This window comes from Prosopis cineraria, unplaced genomic scaffold (assembly GCF_029017545.1).
Source record: "Prosopis cineraria cultivar Desert tree isolate PC_DT_omini unplaced genomic scaffold, ASM2901754v1 PC2, whole genome shotgun sequence".
NCBI lineage: Eukaryota > Viridiplantae > Streptophyta > Magnoliopsida > Fabales > Fabaceae > Prosopis > Prosopis cineraria.
Window position 1 is genome coordinate 390697 of NW_026555333.1, and position 21222 is coordinate 411918.

Sequence of the window (21222 nt, forward strand, 5' to 3'; positions counted from 1 at the left end):
ACCCACGTGTTATCTTTGAACAAGCATTCATGCCATCGTATTTGAAAAAAAAAAAAAAAATTCGAATGCGCTGTTATCGTGGGGTCAAAGATCCCAAGAGTAACCTGCTTTTGTTGCACTACATAGTACATCCACAGTATCGCCAATGACAAAAGGAAGCATATATCTATAAGGCCAGATCCTAACATCTTTAAATGCCCCATCTCCAAAAAATGAAAGCCTTCCTGAACCAATTCGATGGGCCAACCTTGATGCCAAAACATTGCTAACAGACTTCGATCAACTTGCTTTGGGCAAAATCAGGGATTACATAATCCAAAGACGAAAGAGAAGCCGGACCAACGACAAAGGTCATTGGCAAAGTATGCCCGGAAATAGGGGAATGGAAAGGAAACACGCCAAAGATCAACACTCGCCATCATTTTACATTGACAGTGGAAGAAGCATCCTTCGTTTCTTTTTCCTTGACAGTCTCATTTGCTTTGTAATTTTCATGCACAGTATCAAAAGCATTGTGAGGCAGACTAATATAAAAGCAAGCCGGATGTGCCTAAAGTACAGAGAGACCACTGAAAAAACCAGGAAAGCTAAAATGGTAAGTTCCCATATTACAAAGACAACAACATCCACCCTGCACCAAGAATGAATAAACAAAAAGCATTAATATTTTTAACTACTGATTATTCTAAAACGCTTCGATATGCAAAGAGAAACTAATCCAAAAAAAAAAACTCATCACAGAAGTCTAAAAATAAAAGCATTTGAAAGCCAACAACAGAATATCTGTGTACAAAAATTGTGGTTGCCAAAGACAAGTGAACACGATTGTCTGTCTCCATTTAAATGAATGCTTTCAAAATCTGATCAGATATTGAATCAAAAAGGTTAGCGGTTCACGGTTTGCATGGTTCAATTAAGTTGAACCAATAGTCAAATCAATGATATAATAATTAAATTTAAGAAATTATATATGTATATAATAATCTAGATGTAAGAAATAAATATAAAATTATTATTTAACTTAAAAATAAAATCAAATATTTTAAGTTATCATGACTTAACAAGTCATAAGATATAATATAATATCAAATGATTAAAAAAATTAATCATTTTCTAAAAAAATATAAAAAAGAAAATTTTTAATAGTCTGGTTTTTAAAAACTGATCCAGTTCCTTGCTTGATCTTGGTCCTAGGTTCGACCGCCAGCCCAAAATGGCTCAATTCGACTTAACCTCCAAAACAGTTTTTATATGCTAATCGAATCAAAATTCAGACTGGTCGATGGTCGAATTGGTTTCGACCGTCCATTTTAATTTTTTAGTCAATGATTTAAATCAAAACATAGCTTTCACCTTTATCACCCAAAAAAGTCATTGGTGAAAACAATTAGGAATATCCATCTTTTGTGACTGTGAGGGGGAAAAAACAAACAAGGTGGCACTAAAATGTTCAGTCAACATTTCTTTACCCTTCACATCCCAGATTCAGCTAAAGTTATTTGTAAAATGGCTATAACTTTTCAAGCTTACTAAACGTTTAATGGTAACTAACAGATAATTCCATCAGATTGGAAAATTATTACGCTAATAGTAAATATCAGTGTTGTTGAAATCAAACCAGACCGAATGGTCCAACCACCAGTCGTTATACAAATGGTTTGGTTCAACTAGTTAAACCAATCTGGCATTTAAATTGGGTTGACTAGGCCAATTTTGAGAGAACTAGCTTTGACTTGAAAATCAGAGTGAGTCAACCCCCAATTTAAAGCAGAAAAATAAAAAAAAAGAAATTTAGGCTAAGTCGCTTAGATTTGTGATTTCTCTTCTCTAATCACTAATTCTCTCTTATCTTCTCTTCTCTAATATCTAATCTCTCTTCCATGGCTCAGGCTCAATCTATGACTTCTCCTCCAACCTCTACCTTCAGTTTTAGTGATCCAGCCTTTGGCATCGAGATCAAAAGCTTGTGAGTCATGACATGACAAAGTGCCTCTAGCTCCAGCATTTTCCTTTGAGATTGCAAGCTTGTGCCGAAATGCTTCTATCGCTAGCTGCAGCAATCCAGGCATCTAACCTTCAGAGTCGAGATCCTAAGCACGATCAACAAATTAATGTTTTATTTATATATTTGTGCATATAAATATTATTTTTATTTAATTTTTTATCATTGGTTTGACTGCTGATCTAACTGGTTGAACCATGAAAACCATGACTCGTTGCTCTTTTCGATTCAATGTTCGGTCCAGGTTTCAAAACATTGGTAAATATACGCCCCATCAATCTAAGTATAATGAGTTATTAGTATGGAAAACAAATGCAATCCGGTGCCTTTATAGTAAAAACAATTTCCTTCTTTAGAAGAAACATGATTCCTAAAATCTGAATTAAAGACAATGAGGTTAAGAGGTCATCTAAGTTGCTAACCTCAAAGCTGGTATTCGTGTTATAAATAGTAAAAAAGTTAAAAGTAACTAACTTAGCTAGGCAAGTTCTCAACTCCAAATAAACCATCTAGCATGTATCTCTTCCAGATCAAGTCGAGTGACATTTCAAACTTCATAAAATATTTACAATCCAAGAACTATTGTTAACTTTATGTTTATAAGCTTTGAATCTGATACCCACCTAAAGTAACTCCACATCTTTCCATTGCCATGTAGACAAATCTTTTTGGCCAGTATGTTGATGGATGAACCAGAAATGCTTTTTTAAGGATTAGAAAATAGCAAATTATCAATCTGAATTTGTTACTTAATGTGTCCTAGTCTAAGCGTTCTACCTTATTTTGAAGAAAAATTTAATAGCTAAGGGATGCTAACCATGAGTTGAGATGCTCAAAAGTAGAACCTAATAAGGCATAATCTCATGATACTCTAATCAAAATGTTACTCTCGCTATTACCATGACACCAGGCCAATAGACATGAGCTAAATTAAAAATTAGCCATGTTTCTTTTGTACAAGGAAAGAGACTAGTCAATTTCTCATGAATTTTAATATGAAACAACGAAAGTCATTTCACGTGTATAATTGTTACCCAGGAGCATGCTTGTGAATAATCAAAATACCAATCTAAACAAAGAAGTTGAAATGAACTAATTTACATGCTAATCTATTACAGAAGATAATTTATAGCTCGATATAATAAATTAAAGTGAAAAGAGAATGATAAAATTGAATATTGGGACAAAAAAGATCCAAAATAGCAAAGAATCCTGTCGACCTAGCAGAATTTGAGGTTGAAAACGTTGACAATTTCAATCATTATCTAAATCATATAACTACCTATATGAACAAAACAAACAAATGACAGGTAAAATGACTAAGCTAGGTGCAATAAACCGAGATTAACACTAACTGAAGAAAAGATGAAAGCAAAAGAATGGGGAGAAAGAGGAAAAGGAATGTTATAAAAAAAGATATAAAAAAAAAGAAACGACGCATAATTTAACATGACACAAATTAAATGTTAGAGGCACCTTGAAGTCATAATATTAGAAGAGGTGGAGAAGAAGGAGATAAAAGCCCAATCATGCTTGGATCAAATCTGATACTCTTATAGCTACTCTACTAGATTCGATCACGTTATCATTGTAGCCTCTTCCCTCCATCTTTCCTTGTCTCAAAGTGGAAGCCCTGTTATTCACTTTATCTAAAAGAAACATCAATTTTAGTATAGAACTTGAAAACTAGATGATTGAATTGATTAGAGGACTAGAAGGAGGGATCAACAAGTACTCACTTCGTATTGGCTCTATTTTTGCTATATTAGTTGTTTTCCTTACCGCAATTTAATTTTGTTTGCCTTTTAAATTTCAATTCATTAATAATTCCATAATCCATCCTCCCTTTCCATCTATATAATTCACAAGCATGACCCAATAAGAAACCTTATAGGCCAAATCCCTTGTAAAAGTTTCATCCGAAGCCGATGGGATTCAATTCATCAATCCATGCATTTATAGTTCAACGAGCCCAACTGAAAGTGGCGAAATAAATTAGCCTAGCTCACATTGATCTTTACTTTTACTTTTATTTTATTTTTTTTTTAGACAAATAAGGCATAAGCCTAAAACGTAACAAACTCAAGTATGAACAGGAAATTAAATTCCCATATTGTCTTTCCAAGAAGAGTAGGCTACTAGCATATAACCCATCATGGTGTTTCTTGAGAATGTTTACCAGAACTTGACAGTCTAATTTAACGATGACTTTCTTGAAGCCCATGTCCCAAGCCATTCTAAGATTTTGTAAAATCACCTATTCCTCTACTTCAAAGGGGCTACAGGTTCCAAGAGATATAGAGAATCCAACAATCTAACAGCCATTACTATCCCATAGGACACCCTCACATCCTGCTTTATTCGAGTCAATAGACGTAGTTGCATTAGCCTTAAAATTTAACCTAATCCATTAGAGGAGGTTACCACCTTACATCAATGTTTCTTCCTTAATAATTTCAATGGAGTCTTTAATTATATCAAAGGATTTCTAAGTATTGAGGATAACTACCAAAGGATCATTCGGTTTGTTGAAATTCTGTTGAAAAATATAGCAAGTCTTCCATTTCCAAAGCTTCCAAATAGTCACACCCCAAACGAGATCCAATTAGGGGATAGGCTAAAGTTTAATAGGGGTTAAGGTTCCAAGCCATCCAGTCCTAAGCATGTTTAGACTTTCTTTTCATTTTTAATATTTAAACACTCTTTTAAACTTCTAGTGCGTTGAAATCCTTTTTAGGCCTAAATGCCTTATATAGTCTATGAAACTTGAAAAAGGCAAACAAATATGGGTATCATATACACATGATCAGACAAAAAGAAAGAAAGAAAGATTCTAAATTTTTATATCAATTTGGGATATCATGGTGGATAATACATAAATAGCTCTTGTGAAAATCCCCTGCGTTAAGTATTTATTGGTCCCCAATGGTCTCTCAAGATTTAAATTTTAAATTTTAAATTGGGGAGCCATTGTTGTGGTTTTTTGGTAGGGATAAATTTAAATTTTTGGTCCCGTGTGCTAGGTGGTACTAGTTGTTGAGGGGAAATTTTAAAAGTAGGTCCGACTTAGTTTTATGTGTAGCAATGTCATGGGTTATTAGGTCTTCAATTACATGGTTGCAGTGTGTTCGTCCACTTATTACATAGCTATAGTTCTTCCTTGCTCCATTTTCTTCATTAATCTGTTATGGGGGTTCATTTTGGCGTTAATGTAGATGGGTTCAGTTGATGGTGATGGTCCTTTTGGGTATTGTTGTGTTTGATTCTTTATTCTCCAATGCTTTATTTTTTATTGTGTGGTGTGGTTTGTGTGTTTTTATTTGGTGGCATTGAATTTATAGGTATATTGTCATTGTTAAATCTCTAGGATAGGGGACGTGTGGTAGTTCTCCCATTCAGGATTGTTGTGTGTCGTCAATCAAAGGTTTTGATTGGATCTTAATTAGTTGCCATTGTGATGTATGCTAGGTCACTTGCTTAGTCTGACATTATATGTTTGTTTTTGGGTGGGCTTGGAAAGTGTGCTGGTGGTAGGCTTCAGGGAGAAAGGATTGTTCATCACTGTTGTTCTCAAGGCACGGGTTTCTACTTAAGAGGTGAACAAATATCTTCTCACTTTTATACCCTAATTAATTTGATCAAATTGGTGTTTTGTTGAAGGGTAAGTCATGAGTTTGTCCCCACGTATGTGCGTTAAGTGGTGGTGTTCACTGTTCACTCGTGGGTTATATGTGATGTCTCACTGTTGTGTTTTTTCCCCATATTTATCCCACTGTTCAATATAGGTGGTATGTGATAAACTAAAAATATCACAAAATCTATCATGATGAATCTGTATCCAGATAATGAAAGAGTATTCACCTATATCCTTAATATCAAAATGGCCTAACAATAGGTGTTTTATGTCATTAAGAAAATCCATTGAATTGTTGGCTAACAAGTTATCATCAACATAGAGAACAAGAATGGCAAAATTGTTTTCATTAAACTTTTGATAGATATATTAATATGAGACATTTTTAACAAAACTGAGCGAGGTGATAACTTTATCAAACTTTAAATGCTATCGTCTAGAGGCTTGTTTCAACCTATAGATGGATCTCTTTAATTTGCACACTAAATGTTCTTTATCAAATTCAATAAAATCATTAGGTTGGGTCATGTAAACTTCTTCATACAAGTCACTATTAAAGAACGCAATCTTGATATTTATCTAGTGAAGATATAGGTCAAACTATGCAACTAAAGCTATTATCACTCTAAAAGCATTTTCAGTGAATACCAAAGAAAAGTTATCTGTGTAATCAATACCTTCTTTCTGGTTGTAGCCTTTAGATACAAGTCTGACTTTATATCTATCAATTTTGCCTATTACTCCTCACTTTATTTTAAAGACCCACTAGCAACTCATTGGTTTAAAATCCTTTAGTAGCTCTACAAGCTCCTACACATGATTGCAATACATAGAGGCAATTTATTCACTCATAGCCTCTAACCATTCAGAAGAATGCATGCTAAAAATAGCTTGATGGAAAGGTATTGGATCTGACCTATCAATAGCATCCAAATTAAATTTCTATAAATACACCATGTAATCATCAGGAATAGTAGACCTGTAAATCCTTTAGGACCTTCTTAGTTCAATAACCAAATCCTTATCATCCTCTAAAGGTGGTTCTTCTTTAGCTTCATCCTGATCCATAGCATTGTTTCTTTTAACATGAGGTGTGGCCACAGTAAGCATAGGTAAAACATTGCTTTCATCATGTAAAGTAACATGCCTTAGCACAAAGCTCCTATTGTCTAAGGCATCTTTAAAGAAATAAGCTCGATCAAATTCAATAACCATGGTACTGTGATTTGGACAATAAAATTTGTACCTATGAGATTTAATACAATATCCAATAAAGAAACCATCAATAATTTTAATATCAAGCTTTATTTATTGTGAATTATAGGGTTTACCTGTGCTTTACAACCCCAAGCTTACACATGCTTTAGTGCAAGAGCCTTTTTAAAATACAACTCATATGGAATCTTTGGAGTTGACTTGCTAGAAACTTAATTCAAAATATAGATAGTAGTTTTAAGTGCATCACCCCATAAGAACTCTGACAAAGAGTGACTGATCATGCTTCTAACTATATCCATGAGAGTATGATTTTGTCTTTTTGCAACCCCATTCTACTGTGAGGTGCTAGGCATAGTATATCAAACTTTAATGCCATGCTCTTAAAGGTATAAAGCAAATGGCCTAGGGTTTTTATCAGTCTCAGTATATCTCCTATAAAATTCTTCTCTTCTGTCAGATCTTACACATTTGATCAACTTGTCATATTTTAATTTAAGTAGTGCCTTAAAGTTCTTGAATGCATTAAGATACCCACCCTTTTTCATGTAACAGTTCCATCCATTCACAATGAGAGTAATCATCTATGAAAGTGATGAAACATCTAAAATGACCCATAGCCGCAAGTGTAATAGGTCTATAAATATCCATATGGATTAGGCCTAAAATATTTTTATACTTCTTTGCCTCTTTGATTCTAGCTCTAGTAGGAAATTTTTCCTTTATTTAATCAACACAAGACTCAACAAGGTCTTGTAAGACACCTCATATAGTCATATGTTCCAATCTCTCTTTAAAAATATGACCTAAATGACGATGCCATAACATAGAGAAATTATTGTTGAGCCTTTGATGTTTATACCCAATGGCAACATTAATTTAAAAATTAGGAAATTCAAGTGACCACTTATCTAATCAATATAAACTATATATCAATAAAGCATAACCAACATTAATAAAATCAAAATGAATAAATTTCCCTATTTCCTTGAAATAATGAATAATCACAAATATCTAATGTAAAAGTTGAAATTAAATTCCTCTTTATAGAAGGTACATAAACAACATTGTTCAAATTTAAAATATGACTATAATTGAAATATAAAGAAATAGTTTCAATGCATTCAACTGATGTCTTGCTTCCTACGATACCAAAGATTAACCTCTGTGCCTCACTTAGAACCTTCTAGTTTCTTAGGCCTTATAGAGAATTCACAATATGCACTGTGATGCTAGAATCTAGCCACCATGAATCAAATGAAGTTTCAATAGTGTTAGACTAAAAAAAAACTAAAGCTAGAAGGGCAGTTTAAAGAATTGTACATTCACTTTCTTATTTGTTCTTCAATTAGAATAGATGTGGCTGGGTTTCTTGCAATAATTGCATAACCTTTAAAGAGTTTTTTTTCTTAGCTTCTCATTCTTATCCATGGAATGAAAAATCAAATCGAAACAATCGGTTCAACTAGTAAATCAATGAATCAGCCTCTTTTTTAGTCTAGTTTTCATATGAATCATTTTTTAGGTGATTTGATCAACTCAAGGTTGACTTGGGGTAACTTGATATGACTCAGTTAACTTGAATGATTGACTTGGTTGGCTGAGTCATATTAAAAAAAATCATAGAACAATAATGATAAATAGAGATGAGGAGGATGAGAGATATTTAGGGGGGAAAGTTAAGAAAGGAAGAATTTTACACTAAACAATGCACCTTAAATGTAATTTTTCAACTACAAAAATGTCAGATCTTCCATCGAGGAGCTAAGGGCCAGCTATAGTAGGATTTTGCTTGTGGGCATTAGACAGTAGCAAAGTCAAGGTTCTTCTCTATCCATGTGATCCTTTCAATTTTAATATTATTATATTCAAAAGCCACAGTAGGCTGAACAAAATTTGGAACCAAGGAAGACAAAATCACGATATAATATTATATTATTATTTATATATATAATTAGGCAATGCAAAATTCATATACCACAAATGATAATTCCTATTATTATTTTTAAATGCTGTCCATGGTGATAAAATATGAGGATGATAAATGAAATGTGTTAAATTATTTTTTAAAAAACTAAATTATTACTTTTAAAAAATTATAAATTTTCTATCTTTAAATGAATATGCAAAAGCCACAGTAGGCTGAACAAATTGGAACCAAGGAAGACAAATCACGATATAAATTAATTATTATTTATATATATTAATTAGGCAATGCAAAAATTCATATACCACAAATGATAATTCCTATTATTTTTTTAAATGCTGTCCATGGTGATAAAATATGAGGATGATAAATGAATGTGTTAAATTATTTTTTAAAAAACTAAATTATTACTTTTAAAAAATTATAAATTTTCTATCTTTAAATGAATATGCTCATTTATTTAAATATTAATTTTTTCACATTAAAAAATATGAATATATATATATATATATATAAATTATATTATTTATTTTAACCAAGACCAGTTCAATTTTAGGTTGACCCTCGGTTGGACCACTAACTCTTAACCCACTGTCTTGAACAATTTAATGATCGGTTTGGTTTTCAATACTTTGTTCTTATCTCTATTCTTATTAAAAATTGGAATATTAGATTTTGGGGACTCAAACTTTTTCCCTTTTATTTTATATGACCTACCAGATTTGCGGCTAAAGCCATGAGAAACATAGTTTATTGAGTAAGAGAAATTTTTCTTTATAGCTTCCTCTTCTTGAATGACTATTGATATCATTTGGTCAACACACCATTTAGCTTCTTATGAATTGTATGAAGTCCTCAAGAATATATACCCTGGTGGCAATGATTGAAGGACACGGTAAATTAAAGTACTTTCACCCAAGTCAATCTCATATGATTTAAGCTTGTTGTGGTAATGAACACGTGTTAGAATATGCTCCCTGACACTAGATACTCTGTCATATCAAGCTTTGTCAAGCAATAACAAAAAATAGTTGTGAACACCGTATTTTGTCTGGATTTTTTTAAATTTAATAATAAATAATCAAAAAAAAAAAAATACAAAAATAAAATTTAATCCTTTTTAAGATTAAATTTTAATAAAATCAAAAATCTTGTTTAAGTCTTTTAAAATATCTCCCAAATCATCTCAACCATTCAAAAATGTTAAGAATCAACTTTTGAGGATTAAATGTTTTTAAATTTCTCTCTTTAAAAAAGAAAGAAGAGGGACAGAGGAGAGCTAAAAACTCAGACCCACGAGTGAAAAAAGAAGAAAGGAGAGCTAGAAGTGCATGAAGATAGCAGAAGGAACAAGAAAGTAGAACACAGCTAGACACAAACATGAACGCACACATACTTCTGGCCATGAAGCAGAAATAGCAGAAACAGAAACACGAAACACCAGTAAAGAAACACGTATAGCAGGAAAAGATAGAGCCAGAGAATACAGCACCAACACACATGAAACTTACGTAAAGAAAACCAAAACGCACACATGAGCAGAAGCATGCAAAAACAAACAACAGAAAACGCAGAAAGTAAATGCAGAATAAAAAGAAAAAGCCAGACACACGTAGACAAAATAGAAGACGCAGTAATACACATGCAGAAACACAGAAGGTAGAAGGAACACACACAAAAAAAAGAGACGATGTACACAGAAAATGCACAGAAAGAAAATACAAAAGTGCACGCAAACACAAAGGAGACAGAGCAGTGAGCACACACGTAAACACAGTAGCAGAAAAAGCAAGACACACAGCTACACATGCACGGGAAAAACACCAGAAAACAGAGCAGAGAAAGAGCAGCAGAAAAGGATAGAAAGAGGAAGCCGAAAGGGAAAGACTGAGAGTATAAAAGAGTATTCAGACTAGGAGAGGAAGGAAAAGACGGAAGGGGCTGAAAGACAGAGCAAGAAAGGAAGAAGAACACGGGCTGGACCGAAAAAAAAAATAGAGACTGAGAGGAGGGAGAAAAGACTGAAACTGAGGAGAGAAGGGGGAACTCAAAGCTGAACAAGAAAGCAGAGGTGAAGAAAGAAAAAACAGTAACAGAGAAGAGAGAGTTTTGAGAAAGACTGTAATTAAGGCAAGAGAGGAGGTGAAGGAGAAGAGTTTTTCTGGAAAACAGAGGGTGAAAAAGATAGAAACAGAGACGTCTGAGAAGAGAGGAGAAGGAGAACATCGAGCTGCTATTCCCACCCCAGTCAGAGACGCAGAACAAAGAGAAAGGGGTACTGATCCAAGACACCAAAAGAGAAACGGAGAGAAAGAGTAAACCGAAAAGAGACAGAGACAGAGTTCTTCTGATTCAAAAACGGTAAATGCCTTGTTGATTAATTATTTACATTGTTGTAGAGATAAAAATCCTTTCCCATGCTTTCCTGTCCATCTGCCCATTTTCTTGTGTTATGAGTTATGCTTATTTGAACTCGGTTATTTGTATATCCGGTTTAGTTTCATTGAAATTAATCATTTATTTAGCTTTTTCATATTCATAACACTTCTTTAAAGTAAGAAGGAGAGACTTCATATGGAGGTTGGACTTGCTGCCATGAACAAATTTTAGTATGGACTTGTAGTGTTTTTGACAAAATAATAATAAATAAATAAATAAAATGATTGTTGTTTGAAAAGAAAAGTGAAGAAGAGGGATGAAGAGATTATAAATGAAATTTTGCTTGCAAGCCTCACATAATTATGGGCATATTCTCATTATAACTTTTTCTCAAACAAAAAAATGTGTGTGGTCATTAGGCCAAATTTTGGAATTGGGTTTTAAATATGCTTCAAGCATGAAAAGACATAGTAATATGTATGGGCATGATTTTTTTATCTCCATTAATCCTAAGGTCCTTTACTTGTCAATAATATTGTTACATTCATACCGTTTGGCACTTTCTATCAACATGTACAATTGTATAAAAGATTAAGAGGAGAGAATTCGATTCTCATCTAAAAAACAAATGAATAAGAGAAGATTTCTTTTATTTTATTAACTTGCCGTGTGAGATTTTAAAATTTCTACAGGCATTTAAAATGATCTCATACCGTGTAAATTAATAAGATTTTACAGGTATAGAGATCCAATTTATATGTATAATCAATGGTTTCAATGACCAACCGTTAAAACTAACTATCTTTTTATAATCTAAATAATTCATTTAAGTTCTATGTGGGATTTTAAGAATCTTCATAGGATTTAAATTAATCACATTATCATGTGGGATAATAAGTCCTCGCAGATATAGTGATTCTCAATTTTTATTTTGTAAATAGTCATATAATACATAATTTAAAAATTAATTAATCAAATTAATGCATTTAACTTGTAATCATATTCACCAATTATATCTTTTAGTCATGTGAGATTTTTGAATCTCTGTAGACTTCTAAGATAATCATATTATCGTATGAGTCAATAAGACTCTGCAGATATAACGATTAAGTTTTTAAAAATATATATATAAATTATATATTAAACTAATTAAGTTAAAGACATATTTAAATTTAATTCCTTTATCGTGTGAGATTTTAGAATCTCCACAGATATTTAGGATAATCATATTACCATATAAGTCAATAAGGCTTTGCAGGTATGTTGATTAAAATTTTTCAAAACATATATCTACATGCTAAAAATTATTATACTTAAAAATGTACATAAGAATATAAATAAATGGCCAAACTCTTTTATCGTGTGAGATTTTAAAATCTCTACAGATATTTAGAGTAATTGCATTATCGTATGAATCAATAAGGTTCTGCAGGTACTGCGATTAAAATTCCCAATCATAAAACAAAGAAAAATAATGTTAAACCCTTTCTTTCTTTATTCCAAAAATTTAAAAATGGAGAAAATAATTAAAATTAAATTACCTTTTGCAATTTAAAACACACATATCAAAATTTCAGAAATTTTTTTATTTACAAAATGGTGAATTATTTCTAATTAATTTCTCTTCAAAAAGAAAATATTTTCACCAACAAACTTTTAAGCCCGAACTACGTAGACTTTGATCCACTTCATATTCGTCCTCCCTCGTAAAAGTCAAGTTCGTCCTCCCTCGTAATAAATAACATTTCTCAAATAATTCTTATCTTTTTTGAAACACATGAATATAATAAAAGGGATAATTAAAATATTATAAAACCATATTAAAGAGCACAACAAACTTTAGGTAATCATCCTGACGAATGGGTGTTGTGGGGTGCCTAACACCTTCCCCATACTCAACCGACTCCCGAACTTATTCTCTAATTTCGCAGACCACCCTTATCCTCCATTTAATCGGTTTCCCGAGATTTACCTCAAAATCTTGATGGCGACTCCTCATTCGATCCGGTTCCCCCCCGAAGGCCGGGACCCTTGCACTTGATAATCACTAGACAAATGGTTAGGACTCAATTTATTATTTATGGAAGGCCTTTTTAAAAAGCACTGGATTTGAAAGAAAGATTTACAGGCTTGGGTTTCTCTCAAAGCCCAATCTTTCTCAAAAATGATGAGATACATATTCAATGACTCTTTCTGATAATCATAATTAGTCCTATTGAGATCCTTCATAAAGGATAGTTGTGCAAAAGCAGAAATTAAAATTGCAAAATAGAAAATAAAAAACATTAATTATGCGTGCACAACATAATTATGAACATAATTCTTAAAAGCAATTATCAATTATGCAACTATAATCATACACCAAGAATACTTAAACACCATAAAGATTTAGCTCATATAAAAATGCATACAAAATAATGCATTAATATTTTTATACCTATAAGATACAATAAATATTTAACACATCAAGCAGAAATAAAATTGCCAAAATAGAAAATAAAAAATATTAATTATGCATGTACAACGTAATTATAACACATAATTCTTTAATAAGCAATTATTAATTATGCTGCTATAATCATACTCCAAGAATACTCAAAAACCATAAAGATTTAGCTTATACAAAAATACATATAAAATAATACATTAAATATTTTTATACCCATAAGGTACAATAAATATCTAACATATCAAAGGAGTGCTATTTTCCTATACCCAAATCCACCATCAAAAATCACGTTAATAATGTCATACTTATGGGTATGTCTATTATCAATGCTACATGATCTTAAGCGTCACCAATAATTCACAAAATTATAAATTTTATGACCTTAAGATAAAATAAAATAATTCTAAAGCCCTTAGGCTATTTTAGGAATTAGAGAACAAATTTTATGACTTACGTGAAATTTAAAAGGTGTCTAGGGATTACAATGTAATTCTAAAAGAGACTTAAGGTCAAAACCCAATTCTATAAGTTAAGGTCAAACTATATTTCAAGAAATTTATTGGGATTGCAGAATAATTCTAGAAACCATGGGCTAAGAAGGTAATTTTAACCTGTGATTGAACATAATTTATAGATTTTTTTTGTTACACTGGTTAAGGCCCATACAATTTGGGCCCATAACCAATTTCATTAGGTGAAACGTTGGCCTACCAAAACTACCCCTTTCCTTCTTCTTCTTTTTTTATATTAATCAAGCCTGGATTCATTTGGGCCTAACACCGAAAACCGAATCGCTGTAACCCAATTTCTAGGTCTCCTACAATTGCAAACCATGAAAGCCGAAGTGATGGCATGCACTGTGAGCCAGGGGAGACAACGCTAGCGACCAAGAGTAAAGGTACAGACCATGATGTCGACCCTTTCTCTAGCGACTCCAAAGATGACGTTAAGCAGAGGAGAATCTCTAGCAAAACCGAACCTCTTTGCAACCATTTCCAGCAACTTTGACGACAGCCCTAGCGGTGCACAACCAACTCGTCTCTAACAACACACAGAGAATGTGGAGACACAAGCTCCATGAGCAACATAGAGATGCTAGCAACTACGAAGAAGATGCAATGAAGGAGGAGAGAACAATGTCGGTGATAGGTTCACATACTTTCAAAAAAAAAAAAAAAAACTTCACATCCAAACCAAGTAATGAACGCAATAATTAATCACATTTTATATTTGATCACAACATGCCCCTGAATAGAAGATGATGGTGCCATATATGACCACGACAAATAGAGAATGAAGCCAGTAAGAGGTTCACATACTTTCAAAAAAAAATCCATATCCAAACCAAATAATGAACACAATAATAAATCAAATTTATATTTGATCGCAACATGCCCCTGAACAGAATGTCATGGTGTATAAATGAGTACATTCAAATCTCATATTCATACTCATCTTCAATAACAAGGATATAAGGAGAATTGAGGCATATAACTTAATGCTCATAACCAAAGCTATAATACCACGTATTAACTCTAGTATCTCAATTCATATAAGATAAATAAAATTAAGTAAAGTGACGTGCGTGCTTAAAGAATTCATGATTGAATGTGAGACATCACTTGAATATAAGCAGACATAAAACCCATTGATCATCATAGTTTGTATAAGTTTAGAGACAACGGAGAGAGTGGAAAAGTATATAGTATGCTTGAGTTATGGACTAATTGATTTATATAGACTAGATCTATAACTACCTTCATAAATTAATTTATTAATCATCTCATATCATCCTTGACTCAATCAGTTAAAAAATAAAAAATAATTGATAGTAATAGGATTGTAGGTTGTGTCTTTATACATTGAGTTCAGTTGTGTAGTCTATCTATTATGATCTATATAAAATCACAAATATCAATATATCTGGACTTATTAAGTCATGTAAATTCATAATATTTATAAGTGTTCCAACATCTTCATCATTATTATTACATTTTGAAATAAAAAAGTAAAAAGAGTCAATTAACTTGTTCCAAGAAAGAACTAACTTTAAGTAAATTAGGTAATGCTTAAATATGATCTCGCGGCACTGGATTCATAAAGTTGTGTAAAAAAATTTAAAAAAATAGTATCTTAAAAGATATTTAACTACTTATTGTTAATTTTTAAACTGAATGATAAAAATATAATTTTCAAAGATAAAAACAAAAGAACTAAAACTATTTTTGAAGCCGGGAGAAAATAAAAACCTGCCAAGCCGACCACTTGTCAAAGAGTAAGGTATGGTATGGGTAGCCAACGACACATAAAGAGGATTAAAAAAATGGAGTCTCATCTCACCCGAGAAAGAGAGTGGGGCCTGAAATAGAATGACTCACCCGACCAGCAACACTCTGGAAAAGCCCACTTACTTCTCCCCACACGCCGATTCATTCAACACCGACAGCTCGGGTCCCACGTTAAAGACTCCCAACATTCTTCTACACGTGTCCCCCTCTTTATTGGTTGTCAAAGAGTAAGGTATGGTATGGGTAGCCAACGACACATAAAGAGGATTAAAAAAATGGAGTCTCATCTCACCCGAGAAAGAGAGTGGGGCCTGAAATAGAATGACTCCCGACCAGCAACACTCTGGAAAACCCACTTACTTCTCCCACACGCCGATTCTTCAACACCGACAGCTCGGGTCCCACGTTTAAAGACTCCCAACATTCTTCTACACGTGTCCCCTCTTTTATTGGCCCGACATTTTTTTTTTTTTTCTCTCTCATCTCGTCCTCTTCATCTTCCTCGCCCTTCCTTTTTGTCCTTCTTTTCTCTTCCTTTTCTTATTTAATTATTTTCACCATTCATATCATTTTATTTAAATATATATTTTATTTTTTTTATTATAAATTGTTGAATGGTGGGAATTTAAAAATGAAAAGAAAGAGAGAGAGAAAAGAAATGAATGATCATGATTGAAAAATGGCGGGGAAAGAAGAGAAAGCACGGAGCGGACCTCACCCCCCAACTCGCGCGGTACCTGACCCATTTGGACCCACATTCCCTACGTGTCTTCCAAGAGCTGACGAGTATAATTCCTGTCGTGTAAGATTACACTTCCATTTCTCCTACGAACTTATTGCAGACGTCGGTCTTCCAAAATTACAATCTCTATATATTTAAGTTCGGATTGACTTGAATAACGCAAGGTTCTTAACATTTAAAACTTATTAAATATATTTTTTTAAAAAAATATTAAACAATCCTCATAAACTAGAACCATCATTGTGTATATTGTCCTTTTCAAATTAAAATTTATTTTTTGATATTATATAATAAAATCATCAACAATTTTTTTGATAGTATCATACGCCCCTCGTTACTATATATAAAAAAATCAAATAAAACCTTATTTTATTTTTAAAATAAAGAGTTGTTAGCATTTTTTAATGAATGAATTATTATATCCTTATTAAATTAAAAAGAGAAAAAAATGACTACTCTCATCAATTTATTTTAAAAAAATTTAATTTTTATTTATAATAGTTAGAGTCAAAATTGAAATGTTGTGGTGTGTTTTTATTTGATAACTAACTTTATTGATTTATGTGATGCAATTAAAAATATTTTATATATAGGAATGGAGGAAGTAAGATGAAACATTAAGGTTTTATTAAATACGTCAATTTTAATATTCCCCTCTTTCTATAATTAATCTCTATCACTTTTCTTTTTACTATATTAAATGATAAATATTTTTAAAAATTTATATTTTTATTTTAAAAAGATAAAATTGTTAGGTGTATTTAATAAAATTTATTAATATGTAAAATTTTTATTTAAATATACCTTATAATTTAAGATAAAGAGAGTATTAAACAAAAGGCTACAAATTACTCAATAAAAACATCTACTCTGTGAAATATTAAAAAAATGTTTAATCCCAAAAATTTGGTGTCCAGACAAATAATCCACCTCTCTGTAGCCACGAGCCCTCCCGTATTTTATAATTTTTATGAGGAAAGTGACAGGTAAAAGTAACAGCAAGGTTTAAGAAAAAAAAAAATTATTTTAAATTTATGTGTAAAATTATTTTAATACTCATTCGTAATTAATTTTATATAATTTATAATTTTAATATAAATATTTATAATTTTTTTTGATAAGTAAAATGATTTGAAAATCACAATTTTTTAAATGATTGATGGATATTAAAATAATTTTATATAAAAATTTAATTTTAAAAAAATTTCTTGAAATTTATAGGAAAAGAGTACCGTTTTCTCTTTATCTTCTCCTTTCTTAATAATGATTATTAATTATCAATAATTAATATAATTAGTCGCGTTGATGCGCGTTCTCCCACTATAAAGGCTCTTGCACTGCCGAAGCTCTTAATCAGCTCAGCGCACACTTCCACCCAAGATACACTTGATCTTCACTGCTGTCTGTTGATCTGTCTGCTTTCTTGTTCATATATACTTGATTTGATCTGCTTCCTCTGTTCAAGTTAATCACTCGTCAACAGTAAATATGGCGGAAGAGAACCAGAGCAAGATCCATGAGCAGGACGCCACTGAGACAGAGATCAAGGACCGTGGCCTTTTGATGTACTCGGGAAGAAGAAGGAAGAAGAGAAGCCTCAAGAGGAGGCGATCGCACCGAGTTTGAGAAGGTCAAGGTTTCTGACGAGCACGAGTAGGTAAGAGGAAGAGAAGAAAGAAGAGGAGGGATCAGGGAAGAAGCACAGCCTCTTGGAAAAGCTACACGGATCCGACAGCAGCTCTAGCTCTGTAAGTACCCTTTTCGTTTATTTTGTTGTTCACAGTGAATGAAAAGTCTAAACTATAGTTTACACGTCTTGATCGTGGATTTTGGGGAGCTTAATTTTGTTACGTTGTGCTTGACGATATATGTTGCAGTCGAGCGATGAGGAGGAGGAAGGCGGGGAGAAAGAAGAAGAAGAAGGAAAAGAAAGGACTGAAAGAGAAGATCGAGGAAAAGATAGGGGTGGTGATCACAAGGAAGAAGAAAAAGCACGAGGACACAGCGGTGCCGGATGAGAAAGTGGAGGCGGATCCATCCCACCCTGAGGAAAAGAAAGGCTTCCTCGACAAGATTAAGGAGAAGCTGCCAGGTCAGCACAGAAGACAGAGGAGGTCCCTGCTCCACCGCCCTCGGCTTCAGGGAGCATCAGGTCACCGACGCTAACGTGGCTGTGGAAGGGGAATCGAAGGAGAAGAAGGGTATACTTGAGAAGATCAAAGAGAAGCTTCCTGGCTATCACCCAACGACAGAGGAAGATAAGCAGAAGGAGAAAGAGAGGGGTGTTGGTGATCACTGAATTCCGGACCATGCTTTTCAGAATACATGAATAATTGATGTTGGTGTGCTGTGTTCATTTTGGATTACTGTGTGTGTCCATACTCCATACATGTGTAAAGTTTGTAAGCTTTTTTTTTTGGGCTTTTTTTTTTAATTTCCTGCGTATCAACTGTTTGTAGCGGAAAGCAATGTATTGAACGGGAATGAAAAAGTATTTCATTTGTGTAGATTACTGATGTAATCCAAAATGTTAAATGTATTTACTTGGTTTAGGAGGGGAGAGCGACTTAGTTAGAGAAACTACTACTTGATAATAAATTAACAATCCTAAGTGCAAGTAACTCTATGACAGAATGTTTTAGCTGGCGCTTATTTTACTGACTAGTATAGATTGGCTCCCACTGACTATGGTTAACTGACGAGTGTTACATTTCTAGAAGCGTGATCCGCTGAGTGGATAGGCGCAAACGATGAATGGGACGTGACGTGATGATAAGTCCACTAAATATTATCTTGGGGTGGGGTCATGGATCGATAGAAAGATGCTCTGGAATGCAGGTATCTGTGTGTATAGTGTTAATTATATGCCGGATTTGAAAGAAGCCATCGAGGAGTGGTGTCCTCCACCTCGGCCTCGCACCAAAAACAGTAATCACTAACCAAACTGAGAGACTGCGAGCTATGTTTGCTTTAACTTTTAAAAGGGTTTACGGTTCCAATGTTCCCGCGTTAGTTTACTGGCACGATCATTTGCTAAACGTGCCTCTGCCTTGCCCGCCACGCCATGGGTTACGGCATAACATGCGCGCATTCCAGTGTACAAAAAAGTTTTATAAAACCCTTCCTTCATATTAATATTTATAAATTATTTTAACATGTTTTAATAAAATACATACATGCAAATTTTAAACTTAATTAATTTTTATCTAAAAAATAATATATTTTTTAATTTTATTCTTATTAAATATACATATTTTAATAATATATTTTCTCTCACCAATAATTAATAAAGATAAAATGATAAATTTATGATAAAAATATTAATGACATACTTTATGAATAGTATTTGGACTAAAATATAAAACGTCACTTAAGGTAGGTCACAGGGTTAGTTGAGTTGAGTAATTTAAATGTCAGTCCAATACAAACAAAAGGAGTCGACCTCGATACTCAATAAAAGTTATAATAAGTAAACATGTCAAAATTTCGTCAACTACAAATATTAGACTGTTGGAGTGAAGTATACGATCTCAAGTAATACCAAAATCTATGGACCTCACATCCTAGTATCTCAGTGAAATAGGCGGATTATCAAAATGGAGAGCAGGAAATAAAGATCATACTATGAGTTTTGTGAGATCCTTGATTCCTCGACAAAACGTGCTAGGTCTTAAGGAAGATGCTACCGCTACTCTAACACTATATAAATAGCAAAAGAAGATACAGAAAAAATTAGTCAATACTCAATGAAAAACTCGCATTTTATACTTTTTTGGTCCTTTAGCTTATTAGTTAATCTTTCAGTTTAGATTTGTAATTTTTTCACATTTCAATAAAATCAAACACTTGTTCTACCAAAGTTTTGTATCTTTTTACATCCAAATAAAATGTGATAAGGGAGTTCGAGATCCTTTTATTATTAATTGAGACTCATATCTCTTGGTATTTATTATTCAACATGAACAAATAGAAATAAAAAAATATTTTCTTATTTGCCTTGTAAATATGATTAGAGGGACTACATATATTTGTCATGAAACATATGCAAGGCAACACCTTTTACTAAAATTTGTAGTTCCTAATTAATGCATGCCTCATTATCTTTGCAATATGACGCATCAACAATAACATATTACCTTGTTACGCCACATAAACATTCAGATGGAACTCTCCATAATTATATGATACCGTAAATGAGAACCTTGTAGTTTATAATTGGATACTCTACAATTTCTTGTATTATTAGGCGGTGGAGCTTGGGAGCCACGGCCCCCTCCAAGCACAACGTGGTTCTGCCCTAATCTCGCATGGTAATATTGACTCACTATAAAAAGTTAGAAAATATTTTCTCTAATTTGAATTAACTAATTCTTACCAAATGTCATTCTGTACTTGAATTAATTATTTGATTAAATTGTGATTTAGGTATAATTAAAGGAATTAATGAAGACATAATGCTAAGCTATGCAAGCAAGCATTTCAAGAGCATAATGGTTTGACACGTGAAGAGTAAAGGAGGTGCAAGCTAAGCATTGGTGCATCACATTTGATCAATTGTAGCATTGGAATCATCGCCATTTCTCTCT

General features: G+C 32.7%; 2 pseudogenes; one reads left to right on the forward strand and one right to left on the reverse strand.

Annotated features, from left to right (window-relative positions):
- Window positions 1–423: 423 nt before the first annotated feature.
- Window positions 424–3591, reverse strand: LOC129302072 (uncharacterized; annotated as a pseudogene).
- A 14385-nt stretch (window positions 3592–17976) lies between these two features.
- LOC129303613 (phosphoprotein ECPP44-like) lies at window positions 17977–19143 on the forward strand (annotated as a pseudogene).
- Window positions 19144–21222: the final 2079 nt, after the last annotated feature.